We start from the raw sequence: 17,738 nt of genomic DNA on the forward strand, positions 1-17,738 counted from the left end.
GAAATGCTTTGGGGAAAAAAATGACATCAAGTCTGCTATTGATTTAACTCTTGCTTTAAGTTTTAATTAAAAAGCAAAAGTGGCTAAAGGCATAGTGACCTTCGGTTTCCTAGTAAGAATTTCAGTCTTTTATACAAAACTTTTCCCTTTTTGTTTTAAAAAAACAAAACAACCTTATCATTGACTCTTTTACATCCACCCTTTCACTCACGCTCCTTCATTCAAACCGCTTCAATGAGTGCCTACTCTCTCCTGAGCAACGTCTTAGGTACAGAAGATACCAGGATGGAAAAGATAGTATTGGTCTTCAAAGAACTATCTCTTTTAACTCAACCACCACCCTATGAGTTATAGATTATTATGTTCTTTTTTAAATAAAGGAGTCATTAGGTCAGAGAGGCTAACTAATCCCTCCAATGTCTTAGAGCCACCAGATGTCAGGGTCCGTCCTGGGGCCAGGTCCTCTGATAGACCATAAAGTCTATGCTTTTTTATGTGCTAGGTTAGAGTGGGTATTCAGGTGCAAGAAATTATTGGTCTTCTGTGATGAAGCATAATTCCAAAAACAATAGAGGAAACAAAAGGAGCAATACGTTGGGTTGGGTCTATAACCTGAAGTCTGAGACATGGTCCTTCCCTGTACCGTGTCTATAGTGACAGTAAGAAACTTGGAGAACATTTGATGCTGCTGTTGGTGGAAGAGCTGGAGACAACAGCCGGAGTCACTGTCCCGGTCTCTGAAAAGGAATGTTGAATGTACAGAGTAGAAAACTGGAATAGAATCATCTTCATAGACCATGAGTATGGGAGTAGCTAATTGGGGGAGTAAACGACAAGTGGGGAAGCAATGAAGAATAAAGAAAAACTTGGGAGGGATCTGAAGCCAAGAAAGCACCACAACACAGGGATCCAGAGCAGAACTGAGCAAGGAAACTCTGAGATCAGACAAGATCTGGAGAGGCCTTAAAACGAAACAAAACAAAACAAACTTTAACTTGTCAAGAAAAGAGCAAGAAAGGAATAAAGCTTATGTATAGGTTTTGGATTATGTAAAATTCTTGAGTTTTGTTTAATAGTTTAAAAAACAAAAGAAGGGGCACCTCGGTGGCTCAGTGGGTTAAAGCCTCTGCCTTCAGCTCAGGTCATGATCCCAGGGTCCTGGGATCAAGTCCTGCATCGGGCTCTCTGCTCAGCAGGGAGTCTGCTTCCCCTTCTCTCTGCCTGCCTCTCTGCCTACTTGTGATCTCTCTCTGTCAAATAAATAAATAAAATCTTAAAAAAAATAAAATAAAAAATAAACAGAACAAAACAGGGGAGCCTGGGTGGCTCGGTTGAGCATCTGCTTTCAGCTCAGGTCATGATCTCCAGGTCCTAGGAGGGAGCCAACATCTCTTTCTTTCTCCCTCTGCCCCTCCCCATTGCTCATGCTCTCTCTCTCTCTTAAATAAATAAATAAAATCTTAAAAAAATGTTTTTTTAAATTAATAAAACTGAAGAAACCTCTCATGACATTGCACTGTAACCACTAAACTAAACTAGAAGAGACTACCATGAATAATCTGTGCAGAAAAATAAGGCACGCACAACACGTGTCTATCTATGACCTTCTGTCAAACATTTTTGGTGATTAATAAATATGCTGAAAGTTGAAATTCAAGATCCACCAGCTATTAGTTCTTAGTCCTGCTTCCTGAAAATAGCTACCACACTCTTCGATTTTGATCTGACACACTTCCCCTCCCATCGATCTAGAAACGGCAGGAAAACTGGAAAACTAGTGTCAGGTTTGAGACTGACCAGTAAAACAGCCAGTGATATTAGGTTCACTTTCCTTGAGTCTTTTGGGGGAGTGGGAACCAGGAGGTGAGGGATGGACGGGGGGAGGATGGGAGGGTGGGAAGGCGGGGGGCGGGGGTGGGGGGAGGAGGTAATTGAGATGTCGATATCCTCTTTATGAACAGCCCTGGTCAAGTACCCACCATCTGACAGATGCGATCCGTGTGGGTAACTGAACAGAGTCATTCATTCTCTGCATGATTTCTTTCAAAAAGCAGCCTTACTTATCTGTTGTGGCTGACGCCACTAACTAAATTAACCAAATAACCGCAGCTTTGCCTTTCTTTTTTGGGGTGTGGGTAGATAATCATTTTAAAAATAAGGGAAAGCTCCAGCGTTAATTACAGCATGGTCTGAAAGACCTTAAAAAATAACACACTCCGGAAACACACGCTGTAGAAGACTGTTGCTTTCCTGCAGTTCCGCTAGAGAACTGTGCCCAGTTCTTCCAGAAAGAGTGTTTCCTTAGCTTGATTTAAATAGAGATTAGGCAGTGAGCAGATGGAGCCTGTTGGAGGTGGTTGGCCGGCTGGCTGGTTAGACTGAGTACATGGAGACTGGGTGGGGGAGCCGCCGGGGAGGGGAAGAGCAGGGGATTCCAAACGGAGCAACTCTTTCCAAAAAATCCTTCACTTTTACGAAATATTGGGACCTGGAACTGGATCTGAATCTGGATTTCAAGAACAAAATCATAAAATATGTTTGGCCTTGCTCTATTCCTCAAACAGAAAGAAGTAGCTAGAAGGGTGTCAAAGCTAACAAGGCTTTAGGAAAACCCCTAAAAGAAAAATCTAGCTACTTTTGAATTATCTGGGGGAATTCAGTTGATAACTGTCCCAAGTTTCAATCCTTACCTTTCTCTAGGTTCTAGGTAGTGAAAAGGAAAATTCCTATTCAGGCGTACGTATTGTTAGTTTAACCCTGTCCAAAAGGAGTTTCTGTTCTAGTTCATGCTGCACTGCCCATTCCAGAAGCTGCCAGCCACATGTGATAACCGAGTGCTTGAAAGGAATTTTTCCTTTGCTGTAGCCAAGTAAAAGTTTAGTAAATAAGAAAGAAGAAGTTCGGGGGAGATATAAAAAAGTAGTAAATCTACTTTCAGTGTACTCAGTATAATAGGAAGGAAAGTCGAGAAACTGGGATTTCTCAATATGGAATTTCTATTATGACTTCACAATAAATAGTAAAAGGCGGAAACTAGGTGAATAATGAATATTGTGTAATGCAGAATTCAGAATCTATTTAATAGTAGTAAAGTAAAAAAACAAATAAACAAGCAAACAAAAAAAAAATCCCAAAACAACAGCAACAAAAAAACAGGGTTGTAAAGATCCAGGGTTTCTCAGACCTGTTCCAAAGACTTATACTGGCCAGGAATAAAGTCTAAAAAATAAGTAACTACTCATATTTTCATAAAGCTGGGTTTAATAACTTTTCTGGTGCTATAATTTCCTACTCTTTATGATATCATGGTGAGAATAGACTGATGGTACTTTTTCCCTGTTTTTGCAAGACTGAAATTTGGCAATGTTTCATCCTGTCTAATGTGTATTTAAACTACAACTGGACAATAAAATGTAAAAAAAAAAAAAAAAATCCATGAGCCCCTAATTTGGTTTACTTTTTATTTTGCAAATGAGGAAAATGAGTCCTGGGAATGTTGAATCACTTGCCCACACCCAACCCTACTTTCCCAGCTGCAATGTAGTTCCAGTGGTCTTCTCCCCATCTCTCTTTACCACAACTCAAGTGCCTCACAACCAAAACTAGAGCTTGTAATAGGTTCCCAATGTGTCTACTCCATTAATACTTTCAATTTCAACTTCCCATGGTTACTTGGGAAAATCTTACTATTAAAGACAAATGATACTCAGGGCATCTGGGTGGCACAGTCATTTGAGCAACGGACCCTTGGTTCTGGCTCAGGTCCTGTTCTCAGTGTTGTGGGATTGAGCCCCACATGAGGCTCTATGCTCACTGTCGGGTTGCTTGAGATTCTCTCTCCTCTGCCCCTCACCCTTCTCTCTCTCACTCTCTCAAATAAATAAATAAATCTTAAAAAAAAAAATGAGTGATGCTCTTTTTTACAAATTGTAACTTAAAGGACACATCAATAATACATGCTCAGTGTGGGTAATTCAACTCCCAGAATTCTGTCAGAAATGCACTTATATTTGCACTTAGATTGGATTCAGTTGAGGGGATGGACCAATTACATAGTATTGACATCTCAGTCCATTCAGTCATTGTGTGTCACTTAGTGAGTTTCAGACATATATTGTATTATGACAAATTATACTTATCAGATGTATTATTATTATCTAAATTAACAAGATTTCCATAATTCCCAAATTTGTTTTTTTATGCACAAGCTGATTTGATTAAGTTTGTCAGAGTAACAGTTGAACATAAATTATCAGCTTTGACTAAATATTTAAAATTACTGACCCAAACCAACTGATAATTAAAACTATTTTCTAAACTCTGTAAAAACTCTGTTACCATTCTGCTGGTTATGAATCCTTATGTATCAATTCCTAGAAGAAATCTCTTTTTGAAGACTTTTCTTTCCCATTGAGATGGGTGCCACAGGAAGGACAATTTCATATCTTTTCTTCTATACAGAAATATCTTCTTTTTTTAAACTAACATTTTGCTTCATAAGGGAAAAAAAACAAAAGTTCCCGTACTGTGTTCATTAGCCACAGATGGCTCATGACTACTGAGCTAGGCAATGCAGATTTGGAACATTTTTATCATTTCAGTAAGTTTTCCTGGATAGGACTGGTCAGAGTATGTCATGAGTATGAATTTATTTTTCTACCTAGAATTATTGATTGGGATTGAGAAGAAGGGGAGATTTAATCTTGGGAAAGTTATGGACTGAATTTCCAACAGAAGTAAAAATTAGCTTGATTTTGTTTACTTTTGAGAAAGGGAAATACAAAATATTGAATTCAACTGCATTTCAGATGAGGAAGAATGGATCCAGATTCTATTAAAAATATTAGTCTTCAGTACACATTAGAGCTAATTAATGCTGAGAAACAAAACTGGGGGGAGGAGTATATACCTGTGCAGCAAGGGAAGGACTGTGGGAGGGTTAAGAAATTAAGTAGTCAAAACTTAAGCATTTAGTACTGCCCTATGCCCTCTGAGGGATCCAGCAGAGGTCCAGTCATTCCGAAGGTGGCAGGAAGGGAAGGGGCAGAAAGGGGAAAGGAAGAAACTGTAAGAAAGAAGAACTAGGGCTCTTTGGGGTAGATACTGATTGTGAGTATTTGAGTAAACCATTAGCGGTCTTCCCTGGCCTTTGAAATTCAAAATGCATAGGCCAAGCTCTCCTTGGATGTCGGTGTATCCTCCAAGGAGAATGTTAATCTCAGGGCTTCAGTGACTCAAACCAGAGAAATGTAATCTCTCAGAGCACTTGCTGCCAGCAAAATAGAATCAGGGGTAGACCTTGATCTATTTTGCAACTCATGTCTTCAGAGGGATTTGGAGAGACCAATGTAGATTTTGATATAGAAATATCTCATAGATTTCATGCACTCCTTAGAGAATGCAGGGTCATAATGCAATGAATAGATTACACCATGCCATTAATAGAATCTTACCCTCTGTAAAATGTGTTATTTTGCCCCGTATTGTTTCATTTTTCATTATCTCTTCAGAATTCCAGCATGGGTAGTTCTCCAAATGGTTTATAGAATACACTGAAGCAAACATGTTTAATATCCAGGATACTGGGTGATGGTAGAAAATTCACTCCAGACAAACAGCAATGGAAATGTCAGTCCTCCAGTTACAATTGCGAATGGTCTATGTAGCTCGCTGGATAACCCCCTTAACTCTTGAGATCCTCTGTATGATACCGTCTGTATGATACGTGATGTCCGTTGGGAGTCTGGAGGTTGGAGTTTTGAGGATGCATAAGTAAATAATCGGCAAATGAACAAAAGCACTTGAAAGGAAAACATGGAGTAGAAAAAGAAAGAAGCAAAAGAAAAAGAGGGGAAAAAAGGAGGAAAAGAAGGAAGAACAACAGCTAAGAAGGAAGCAGAAAAGTAAAGCCTCAAAAGAGAAGGGAAAGAGGGAAAAGAAGGGGAAGGAGGGGAGAAAGGACTGGGGGGTCGGAGGGAGGAAGAGAGGGACACAGAACAGGAAACACAGTGATGAGAAGAAGTCAGATGTCCCTGATAATTATCTTGAGTGCCACTCAATGAAGCCATGTCTGCTTTATACATCTGTACACAGGTATTTATCTGAGAAGCATTTACTGAGCATCTATTATGCAAAGTCTCTGGGAAGGGGGCGGTGCAAAGGCTTGTCAAATGAACCGCAAGGTGCACCATTGTGGACGACCCTAGAAACATCTCTTTACAATTTCAGGACTGAACTATATTAGTCAAAAGAAAAATTGCTAAGAGAGTTCAGTTAAAATAAAAATCTCAGTAGAAGAACAATAATAATAACATAGCGCTTTGAAAATACTTCAAGCCTAGTATTTCTTTTCACTCATTTCTAGGTCAGTATTCTGGTTTCTCTCACAAATTCCTAACATTCCTTCCACATTTTGTATCAATTACAATTTTGACAGACTATAATAGGGAAGTCAATTTGGCCTTCTTTTAGCTGCTTGCTGCTTTATTATTAATCTTTTTTCTCTTATTCCATATAATATATTTCAATTTCAAGAGGACAAGTAAGATACAAAAATGCACCATTGTCCAATTTGACATGAGCCTGAAGCTGAAAATCGTAATTTATTTTCACTTTTTACCTTTATTTAGGAATGATAGGGTGGCCACCCCTTTCTGATGTGAATTGAGTCAAAATGTTCTTCTCAGTTAAAAAAAAAAAAAAAAATAAAAAAGCCCAGAACAGATTCAAAAAGCTCATGTGTGAGAGGGGCAGAAGTGAAATACAACAGAACACAAACACAAAAAAAATGTAAAACAAAAAAATAAACAAAAACTATGATCTCCACACAAAAGCCTACATGCAGATGTTTACAGCAGCTTTATTCATAATTGTAGAACTTGGAAGCAATCAAGATGTCCTTCAGTAGGTCAATGGATAAATAAACAAATAAACTGTGGTCCATCCAGACAACGGAATGTTATTCAGTGCTAAAAGGAAGAACTATCAAGCCTTGAAAAGACTGGAGGGCAGTTAAGTGTATACTACAAAGTGAAAGGTACCAAACTGAAAGGTACCTGCTGTGTAACTCCAACCATATGACTTTCTGGAAAAGGTAAAATATGGACACAGTGAAAAGATTAGTGGTTATCAGGGACTACATAGGTGGGGAGGGATGACCAGGCAGAGCACAGAGGAATTTTAGGGCAGTGAAACTGATCCGTATGATACCATAACAATAGATACATGCCATTATACATCTGTCCAAACCATAGAATGTACAACATCAAGAGTGACCCCTAATATAGACTATGGAGTTTGGGTGATAATGATGTGCCAATGTTGGTTCATCAATTGTAGTAAATGGTCCACTCTGGTGGTGGGGGGGCAGTGTTGGTAATTGTAGTGGTTGTGCACGTGTTGGGGCAGGGGTATATGGGAAATCCTGTGTTTCCCCCTCAGTAGTGCTGCCAACCTAAAATTGTTCTAAAAAATAGTCATAAAAACAAAACAAAAGCCAAACCAAAGAACCCCCAACTAACTAGCTAACTAACTAAAATTAGTTCTGGTAAAAACAATGTTATGTATCTTTAACCAAGTCTACCTAATCCTGGCACACCTAGAACTCCATGTCGTAGAAATGGTCCCTCCACTCAAGCAGCCCTTGCCCAAGACCTATTTTGGCCCTTCACCTCCTGCCACAGGCTGATCTACCTTTGTGCACATAAGAGTGGGCCCCACCACCATGCTTTTCTTGGCAACTTCCTTGTGATAACTTTTACTGTCTTGCCAAGGCTCAACAACCTTATTTTATTATAGGGTAAAGTTTCTTCAGCATATTCTCAGCAGCAGCGAGGTGGCCTCCTTAATGGAAAATCACATCAGAATCCTGCTTCATAATCTCCATGGGCTTCAGAGCCTCTGCCTCACTTCTGTCATCACATCTCTAGGTGACGTGATTCCTCCAGGAGGAGCATTTGGATGTGGCTCCAGCCCGGCCCTCTGTGCTCTACTATACTTACACAGACTCCTGCATTAAGCAGTCCTAGATCAGCCTTGCTGAGGTGCTTGTTGCTAATCTAGCGTTTGACCCTGGTTTGACTTCCTGGTGAGGAGAAATGTGCCAAAGAAATCTGGAGAAGGAGCATTACTCTCCCAATGAGAGGTAGTTTTTGCTCTTGATTCATAGCCACCAAAAGCCATCACTTGGTGCAGAAAGCACAATGGGGCAACTGAATCAACTATATGCAGACATTCCTTTTTTAGCATATTTCCTTATCAGAACAGACCTCAACCTTGCAGGCAGCTCCTGGATTTCAAAATCATGTGAGCATTTAGAAACATGAATGAGAATAATAAAGCAAAATCTTAAAATGACTTCAAGAGGAGGCTCTTTGAATTAATACACATAGGAATGTTAAAGGCAAGCAATTGAATTGCTCATTGTACCATAAAAAAGGAAAATCAGGAAGAGAAGAACTGTTAAATACTGTAAAGCCATTAAACAGGAGGCTATTAGACCGAGGTGGCTATAATCCCGTGGCCGCTGGTGTAAGCAAACTGAACCTAGACCAGTTGAGTCCTGTAAATGCCTTCAGATTAAGAAATCGAAACTTAAGAACAACCAATAACAGCCAGCCAGCTAGGCTTTCTCAAATAAGGCAACCGCTTGAGCTACATCCAATCCAGGAATTTCCTACCTTTGCACCACTTCTTCTCTTCTGAAGCCTTTCCCTTAATTCCTTCCTGCAGAGTGAGCCCCATCACTTCCTGATTCAGTGCTGCCCAGTTGGACTCTGTGCTTGCTCACATAAACTCTTGTGAATTTTAATGTGCCTCAGTTTATCTTTTACTTATATTAAGACAGAAAAACTAACGCTAAAAGGATAATATTTTAAAATTTATATGAAGATTAAATTGATTGAATTGAACCTCAAGAAATTATCCCCTCGTCCAATGTACTCTTCATTGCCAATACTTTTCAGAATTACTTTGAAATAATTAAAAGACAGTCCATTGTTCTTGGTGATAATGACACACAGCTCTTTTCCTTTGAATTCTTTTTAGGAATAAATCATCTATGGTCATTGACTCTAAATCTTTATTATCTTTTGTTCTTTGTATTTCCCTTTCCACGAAGACAACTATCAGTCGAAGATACCAATGATCTCAACATCATTTCCTTCCCATTTTTTACTTATCCTCATGAATTTCTGCACAAGGACTTAATACTGTTGAGCATGGTCCTCAGAGTCACACAGACCTCAACAGGACACTCCCATCTCTCATGAGGTGTGTGATTGCCACAAAATTATCGAAAATTTCAAAGCCCTGGTTTCTTCAAGTGAACCTCCCAGGATAGTTGAGAGAACTAAATAAGTTTGTGCATGTGAGAGTATGGAACTGCATACTTGCCAGGCCCCGTGAGCAGTTTCCTTCCCCATAACCTCCGTCAGCCTTGTGTAGCCATCTGCCCACGTGCTACCATCATGCTATGGAAGCTAGGTTTTCCTCCTTCTCTGAACACTGCTTCCAAGACTTTTTCTCAAATGCTGTTCCTCTTCCAAGGCAGTTTCCTCAGTGCCACCTCACGCATGCCAACAGCTCAGATGCTGCTACAGATAACTGGGTGCTATGTAGCCAGCTTGGGTTTCAGCACTCCTCCCAAATTCTCAGACATATTTCAACCTGTCTGCTTGACAACTTTCTGTGGGTGTCCAAACCTCACCTCAAACTCCATTTCACCCTTCCAGAACTCTACATTCTCCTCTCCACCTGAGCTCTCCCTTGGGTCTCCAAGGAACCATGAATTTGCTTACATCGGCTTCACCACTTAGAGAAACACTTCCACTGGCCTATCTTGCATTTAACTATCACACCTTCATTCATGAGATGGTTGTATGGAGAAAACATCTAACCACCTGCAAATCCAGCGTTGAAGACACTCATTAATAGTTTTCCAAGATCTTTACCAAAGGCGGTGTAAAGAAGAAAACACTGGGTCTGGGAATAAGATTGAAGGTTGAGTTTTAACTCTGAAATTTAATGGATTGTGCAGGTTTCAAGTGATTATTTTGCCTCTGAACTTTAATTTCCTCAACTGTAGAATTGGGATGATTATCATAGCAATGATTCATAGTCTTCGTTTATCATGATATCATATATGTGGAAGTCCTATATATGCTAGGATGTGCTATAAAAATGAATCTGGCTTTGTGATTCTTTCAAAGCCTGAAACACAGTAAGTACTACGAGGATCTGTTCTGAATGTAATTAATACATAAGAGCTACGGGTTGACATGCTCATGCTTGATCCTGACAGCATTCCTTTGAACACTTTCCTTCTTTTTAGGTAATGACATTGAGGCCACAAAGTAGTAAGTGACTGTGGGTCAAGACAATGGATCTTAAGTAATCTGTTTTTAAGTCTAGTCTTTCCCCCAGTGTTTCATGCTTTTTCTCATTATGCTGTCCATTTTCAAGGCATACATATTAGGTTAAATTTTAGAGAGCAAATAGAACAGAGTTCAAGGAGCTATTCTACTTTTCTCTGTGCCCATTTACTCAGACCATGTCTGAACCTGATGTCCAGCTCCCGAACAACTCAAACACAAAATCTGCCAAACAGTTCAGTGTTTGACTAACTTTATAGTGAGTTGACTGAATGGTTGGTCTTATATAGACACAGTGTCCTTTTAAAACAAATAATCTCAAATAATTTTGAGATTGTCACAAAGAAAGCTTTCAGGACAGCATTGATATTTACTGACTAAAAGTAAACTATTTGCAGTGGTCCTACTAGAAACATAATTCTGTGTAATGGAAAATTAAAAATGAAAGCATTGCTCATGCTTGCATGTATTTATGACTCCCATAATATAAAATATATGCAATTATTCCATTTCATTATATATATTCTTACCTAAACAATATTATCTATGACATAAAAGCCTTCAATGAAGTAAGAATTTGAAATTATCTAATATTGTGATGCACTCAAGGAATCTAATCAGATTTTAACTAATCAGATATTAAATGGACATTAAAAGGAATCTAATCAGATTTTAATCTAATCACATATTAAATGGACACGAACACAAAAATTATATTGAATTTTAGTTTCAAAAGTCTTCAAAAGACTGACACACAGCCATTAAATATGATAATGCCATCATACTTACTGACTTAAATGTTCATGTATACATATGTCAGGTGAGGAGACAATGTGTCTGAAAACATTCTGTCTGTGTGAGCTTGCATGGGAATATACAGATGGACTGATTTACCAAAAGATGTTAAGAGTAGTTTTCTCCAAATGGTGGAACATCGTGTGAGTTTCAGCAAACATTTCTTATGATTATCTGCATTAAGTAAATTTCCTTTTTACAATGAAAGTTTATAATTTTTAAAATTAGGGTAAGTATTTTCAGTTTGAAGTTAAAGGAGCAAAACCTAATCTCTCACAAATCCGCGATGAGGTGAAGTTAGGACCTGGCAGGTGCACCAGAAAGGTGACGTGTAGCGCCATATTCAATCAACAAAACTGAATGTTGTTATTGCCGCTAAAGCGGCCACTAGAGAAAAAACAAAATAAAACAAATTCATTGAAGTTGAAAAATGTAAAAGAGAGCCAGACGTAGAAAGAGTGTAATAAATGAATACATGTGACCACAGCAGGGTTTTTGTGTAATGACATTCGCGAATGTCCCATTCAAATACCAACCCTAAAGAGCTGTTCCACATCACTTTAAGAGTGAAGCCTGTCCCCTTCCTGCTAATCAGCTAGCTGCATCTCTAAGTGCCTCCTGTGAAATGCTGACACTGACACAGCCTAAGGCTGCTGGGTCCTAACTCTTGGGGACCAGTCATTTCTGCAGTCTTTAGCCAAAGCAGAGCGGTGGTACATTGGCAAAAGCGTAGGCACAATTTAAAAGGATGTGCATGTGCCAGCACTTACGGGGATTGAGAAAAGACATTTGTAGAAAGCAAAATACCATTTTTTTTAAACCCAGTTTTGTTGGGCCTTAATTAAAGAGGCCTTTCCCCTCTTTTCTGCTGCTTGGGCTGTGGGATTGCGGCTTCTCCTGGCTTAGAGGGGCATTTCATTGGTCCCGGGGCTAATTAGGAAGGACTCACACTGTTCCCCAGCCTCCTGAAAGACCAGAACAAAGGCTGCTGCTGGTAGATTGCAGCTCTGCCTCGAATGCAGAGGCTCAGGAGTAAAAGAGAAAGAAAAGCTTTTGGATAGAAAAGCCTTTTGATGCCGTGAAAGAAATTAAGAACTAAAACAGAGGCCTAGGCGCTGCTGCACACAGCCCTCCGCACAGACTCCATTGTGTGTAGGAACAAGGTCAACAAAGCCAGTCTGATCCTGAACACCTCCCATTAAAGAGGCATCTATTAGTTTCTGCGTCCCGAGCTCTTCCACCGTGAAGCACTCTCCCAATCAGACCGTCTGGTGCTGTGATAAACACAGATAAATGTGAGCAGCATCACGCATTCATCTGAACAATTAATGCATGATTTCCTTGTTGATTGTTTGCAAATACAGTGCAAACAATTGTGTTTTCTTTTTTGAACCGAGCTCTAATAAAGAAAGCTGTTAAGGAAAAACATGTGCACACACACCCATCACGATATCAGCAGCTCATTGATGTTCCACCCAAATTTAACCAAATCCCTCTCCGTATTTTAAAATAATTGCAGTTTAACTAAACAACCTGAAAAGAATACGCTTGTTTTTCTCCACGGATGTATGGAAGTCCTGGGTGCTAATGACCTTTCTAATAGCCCAGATCTCTGAGTCCCAAGTCACTGAAGCTCAACGTGTCCACTTGTTCTGAAACCTGCAGTCTTCAAGCACAGAACTGAAATGGAAGTCCTTTTTCTAATGGTATGAACTTAAAAAATGGAGAAGCCTTTTTTCAGAGATCTTCCAAATAATGCCAATTGCCCTGTAATGAGCACTTTTACACCAACTCCCACGTGAAGCACTCTCCACACATTACCTCATTTAACTCTGAGAAATCTGTGACTTCAGCACGATTACGATCTGCGGTCTACAGACGAGGAGGCCAGGGCTCTCTGAGAGGCCACACGTAAGAAGGAGGATCCAGGTACCAGGGCAGAGTGGAAATTTGAAATCATGGCTTCCTAACTTCAGGGGCCAGACTTTCAACCCTGAGACACAGGTGGGTAGAACTGACATTTGAATGTGTATGTAATCATGTGGAATTACAGAATCAGAAGTCACAGAATCCACACTCCTCAATTTGCAGATAAGAAATTAGCCTCAGAGAAGTTAGAGGATTTGTCTGTGTTCACCCAGTTGGTTTGGTAAATTGCAATCTCCTAATTTCAGAGATCTTCTGAATCGGAAGATTTGTACAGTCTGGCCTCAAATGACACAAGGGGAGTGAGGGGGTTGGGCTAGCAGGGCCACAAGGCCATAGTTCTCTGATTCAGCGGGTCTGGGACAGAGTGCCAGCATTTGCTATCTGAAACCATTTTCCCAAGTGATGCTGATGCAGTTGGTCTGGGAACCCCCATTTTGAGAGCCATCCCAGGCCGTCACAAGCTTCTCACGTCACTGTGAGTGCAAAACTGGTAAAGAGCCTGAGTAGACTTAAGCAGCAAAATAGGCATAATTTTATTCAGTTGAATGAGCCTCAGTGATGCCTCCTTGAGTGTTGTGTCCTTCTATCATCCATCCAGTGATCACACTCAGAATTTTTTTGACATCTAAAGGCAATCATTTATAGCAACATTATGACCAGTGCAAGTATGTGCGTGAGATTCTAAGACCTTTGGATTTGTTTTCCTTCTTAAAAGACAACTGTAAAAGCTAGATATTTTCCGGCATCCGTTAAGTTCCTTTCACAGTTCCTCTCAAGCCATTTCCAACACGGAGATTTGGATAATGCAGCCATAGGATTTCTTTTTCAAAGGGATTGGTCCCACGTCCTTGTTTGGCAGGTGACTCAGCATTGAAATGTCGTTTACCAAAATGATTATGATCTGGTAAATGCTTTTCTTTTCTCGGGAAAATTGAAACATCCATCAGCCAAGTGCATTTTTCTTATCCTCTTCCCCCAAAACATTTTCACTTATTCAAGTCACAATGTGCAATTGCTCAACATGCACAATAATCCTTACTCAAACCTGTTTGTTATCTAGAAAGGATACGAACAACCTTGAAGGATCCAAGGAAAACTTGGCTAAGTCCTGCTCTGTCCTACAAAACTTCCCTTCTGGGTCATGTCCCAGGCCTGTTTTATCCCATGGCCACACAACCAGCCATCATCACCAACTATTTGCTGATCAGCAGCCTGTGTGGGCAAGTCAGCTGAGACTGTCACTGGGATGAACAGGTGGCTTCCACTGCCAGGAACGTCTGCTGTAATTTTTATCACCTGTTATTTTGAGATCTACTTGCTGCAAAGGTGATCGATTAGATTAGGAGGAAATAGAACTTTTTAAAAGTGAGTAGAACTAAGTACATGGTCTGGGGAAGTCTGGAGAAGGTTTGAATGGGAAAAAAGTAACAGTGAAGCAGTGGCTACGTGAACCTGGTGCCTTCTCACAAATAACAATTCTCAGTCTTCTGAGCAGCCTTCTTTCCCTGGGAACAGAAGGCACTTCCAAGCTAGGACACCATTATAGCTCATGCTGGGAAACATTCCAGCAACTTCAAGGGGAATTGCGTGGCAGGTCAGCTCCCACGGTTACTGGGATCCTGGCATTAATGCAAGAACTGGGCAAGAGCAGGAAGTACTAAAGCAATAATGATTACAATATAGCAAATGGACTCGGAGTGGCAGAGATGATCTGTAACTTAAGGTTTTGCCCTTCCAGAAGGAGAATTTTTGAACTTGATGTTGGCTGATTTTTCTAAGCATTGATAGCAGGTAGCAACCTCTGGGACGAACATGGGGCAGAAACAGAAGGTTGTAGAGCCAAGGCAGAGGTGGAGGACTCTGGACAGGACCAAAGAGATATCACCCTAATGGGGAACTATTGACTGATGACTCTGACCTCACATCAGATATTTTGTTCTTGGGTTGGTAGTGTTGGTAGTGTTTTAAATACTTCTGAAACATGATTCTAAAAGCATAGCCAGGGTTGGCCCATAGCAATACTGCTAGTAAAGCTGCAAGTAATTTGTACTTTTATGGGTTTTAGTCAACTCTTAGTAAATCTACATAGTTTATCTCAAGGTTCCGTGTTTCATTTGTCCCAGTTAATCCTTTGATGATCTTGATATAATCTGAAAAACAAATAGCTGTAGATGTAGGAAAGATGTAGAAATCAGAGAAAGCTCAACCAATGTTTATAGTTACTGTGATGTTTATGGAGTAGAGATGAATATCACCTATATTTATGTCAGATGGGTCGTGCCATTCATTAAGATTTGTCCAGCATTTAAATACCCTAGCAAAACTGTGAAAAAGGTGAAGCAGTTGCTTTCCTATTTCTTGTGTGAATGTCCCTTTATCTTTGTTTCTCTTCTCTGCCTTCCCTATGCTGTTACTTGGATGCTAATTTTTTATAGAGCACTCTGTTCTGCACCCACCGATTCTTGTGAGTGCTAATTGGCGCTCAAAGAACAAAGAGCTTCATGGTCAAGAAAACTTGGGAAATGTTGAATACCAGATTCTCTCCTAGGAAAGTCCTAATACCCATTAGCATATTAAAGGCTCTGAAAGGTCCTGCAAGGGAGAAAGAAACCTCTCTAATTTTGCTTAACTATTAAACAAACCTATTTGAGCCAGGAAAGACTTTTTTTTTCCCCTTGGCACATCTATTAACACACTCCAGAATAAAATGTCCATCACCCTGAAATAGGAAATATGAGTGTGAGCTAAACTTTAAGTTACAACCGTGTCTAGACCACTTCTATTTTAGCAGTATACTTGGTAAAGCCTTCTCAATGCAAAGGCTGTTTACTGGGACGATCGCTAAAGTCATCAATAATCTGTTCATGAAGAAGAACCTGAAAAAAATACAGAGGAATTTATAATACCATGAGGCAGAAGCCATCATTTCATATTGATTTTAAGACAGTGTGATCCATCTGTTATGTTCCCTAAACCAGGCAACAAATAAACTAGAACAGAGACAGACATACAGACACACACACACACACACACAGCACCGAGTGGCACATAATTCATTGTTCACCCTAATTTCCATCTATTATGGTGTTTCCCACAACACCATGGGTTTTAGAGACAAACAGAGCTCAATGTCAAATCTTAGTTGTGCTACCTAACAGTTAACTGACCTTGGGCAAAATACTGCACCTGTGAATGGACTTCTGTTTCTTCATCGGTGAAATGAAATATTCACCTAAATATTGTTGCGGGGAATCAACGAGGTAACATGAATGAAGTATCTAGCATGTAATAGCCACTCAATAAATTAGTTTCCCCACAGCCCTCCGATTCTCCCCTCCACATTTCAGAATCAGTTGATGTTTCGAGAATGACAGACAGCATTCGTCTCACGTGCTAATGATGAACTGCTGTTGCACTGAATAAATTGTAATAAAACTGGTGTTCCTGTCTATCACCCTATTGTGAGTTCCTGAGAAGCAGGGCCGGTGTTAAATTCATCAGGCTAGGGTCTTCCACATAGAAGGAGAACGGGATGCTTGTTTAATAAATTAATAATCTCCAAAAAAACATCTATCCTTTATCTTTCACAGTCTTGTTTTTCCAGCTACTAACGATGGCTAGTCAAAACTGGCTCAGCTTGGTGTTCACTCTCTCCGCAATAATGCTTCTCCTCTGAAATAAAACACACATCAAAATATCAGTTTAATACACATAAATTAGTTGCTCATTGCCCTGTGATATTAGTTAATTTTGAAATTGCATTATAGATTTCTAAATTAGAGAGACTGCCTGCCTGTCACTCATGTCACATAAAATGACTGCCAACATCAGGCATCACCTTTTTCTGGCTTTGCCAGACTGAAGGTCATTATCAATTGCTGTTTAATCAGCCAAGTCATGCATATAGACAAAGGTTAACTGAGCATGGGCCAATCTGACTTCCTTTGTCATGGCAAGACAATTTGCGGCTTAATAAAGCTGCTCTGATTGCACTTAACAACACCTGCTTAAAAATCCAGCCTCATTAATAGCACACTAATGAGTTAGGGATCTTCTGGCAAGGGCATGATCAAAGACAGATGATTTGCTTTCTGATTAAATGACCTAAATAACATAAAATGAAATCTCCCCATTTCCTTCAGGGAAAGTCTTTGGAAAAAGTTACAAAAGCTGTTGGCATCTCCAGATAATGCTTCCACAAGAAAAGACAGAAAAGGACCATCCTTTAGCTCTTTTAAATGTAGAACCACACTGAATAATAAAAGCCATTGAGCCAAATCAACCCCTTGACCTTTGAACTCATACCCCAAAACACAATCTAACCACTGAGTAAGAAAGCAAAAAGATGTAAAACTCATAAGGAGAGCAAATTTGGGGGCTCTTTACAGAGGCAGTATATTCATATTATTCATATAAATATATCTTTTTATTTTTATTTTTTTTTAAAGAAACTGCTTTGTTGATAGTAGAATAAAAGTGATTTGATCCCTTTGCACACCACAAAGTGTGGAGTCTACTGCTGATTTACTATCCAAAGTTAGGCACGTCATCTGTTGCTCCAAATGGAGCTATGTGGTCCAATTCAATACAACCATTGGCTGAACTCTGAACACTGGGAATCTTGCGCTTTTCCTTTTGCATTTC

This window comes from Mustela nivalis (assembly GCF_964662115.1).
Source record: "Mustela nivalis genome assembly, chromosome: 11".
Lineage (NCBI taxonomy): Eukaryota > Metazoa > Chordata > Mammalia > Carnivora > Mustelidae > Mustela > Mustela nivalis.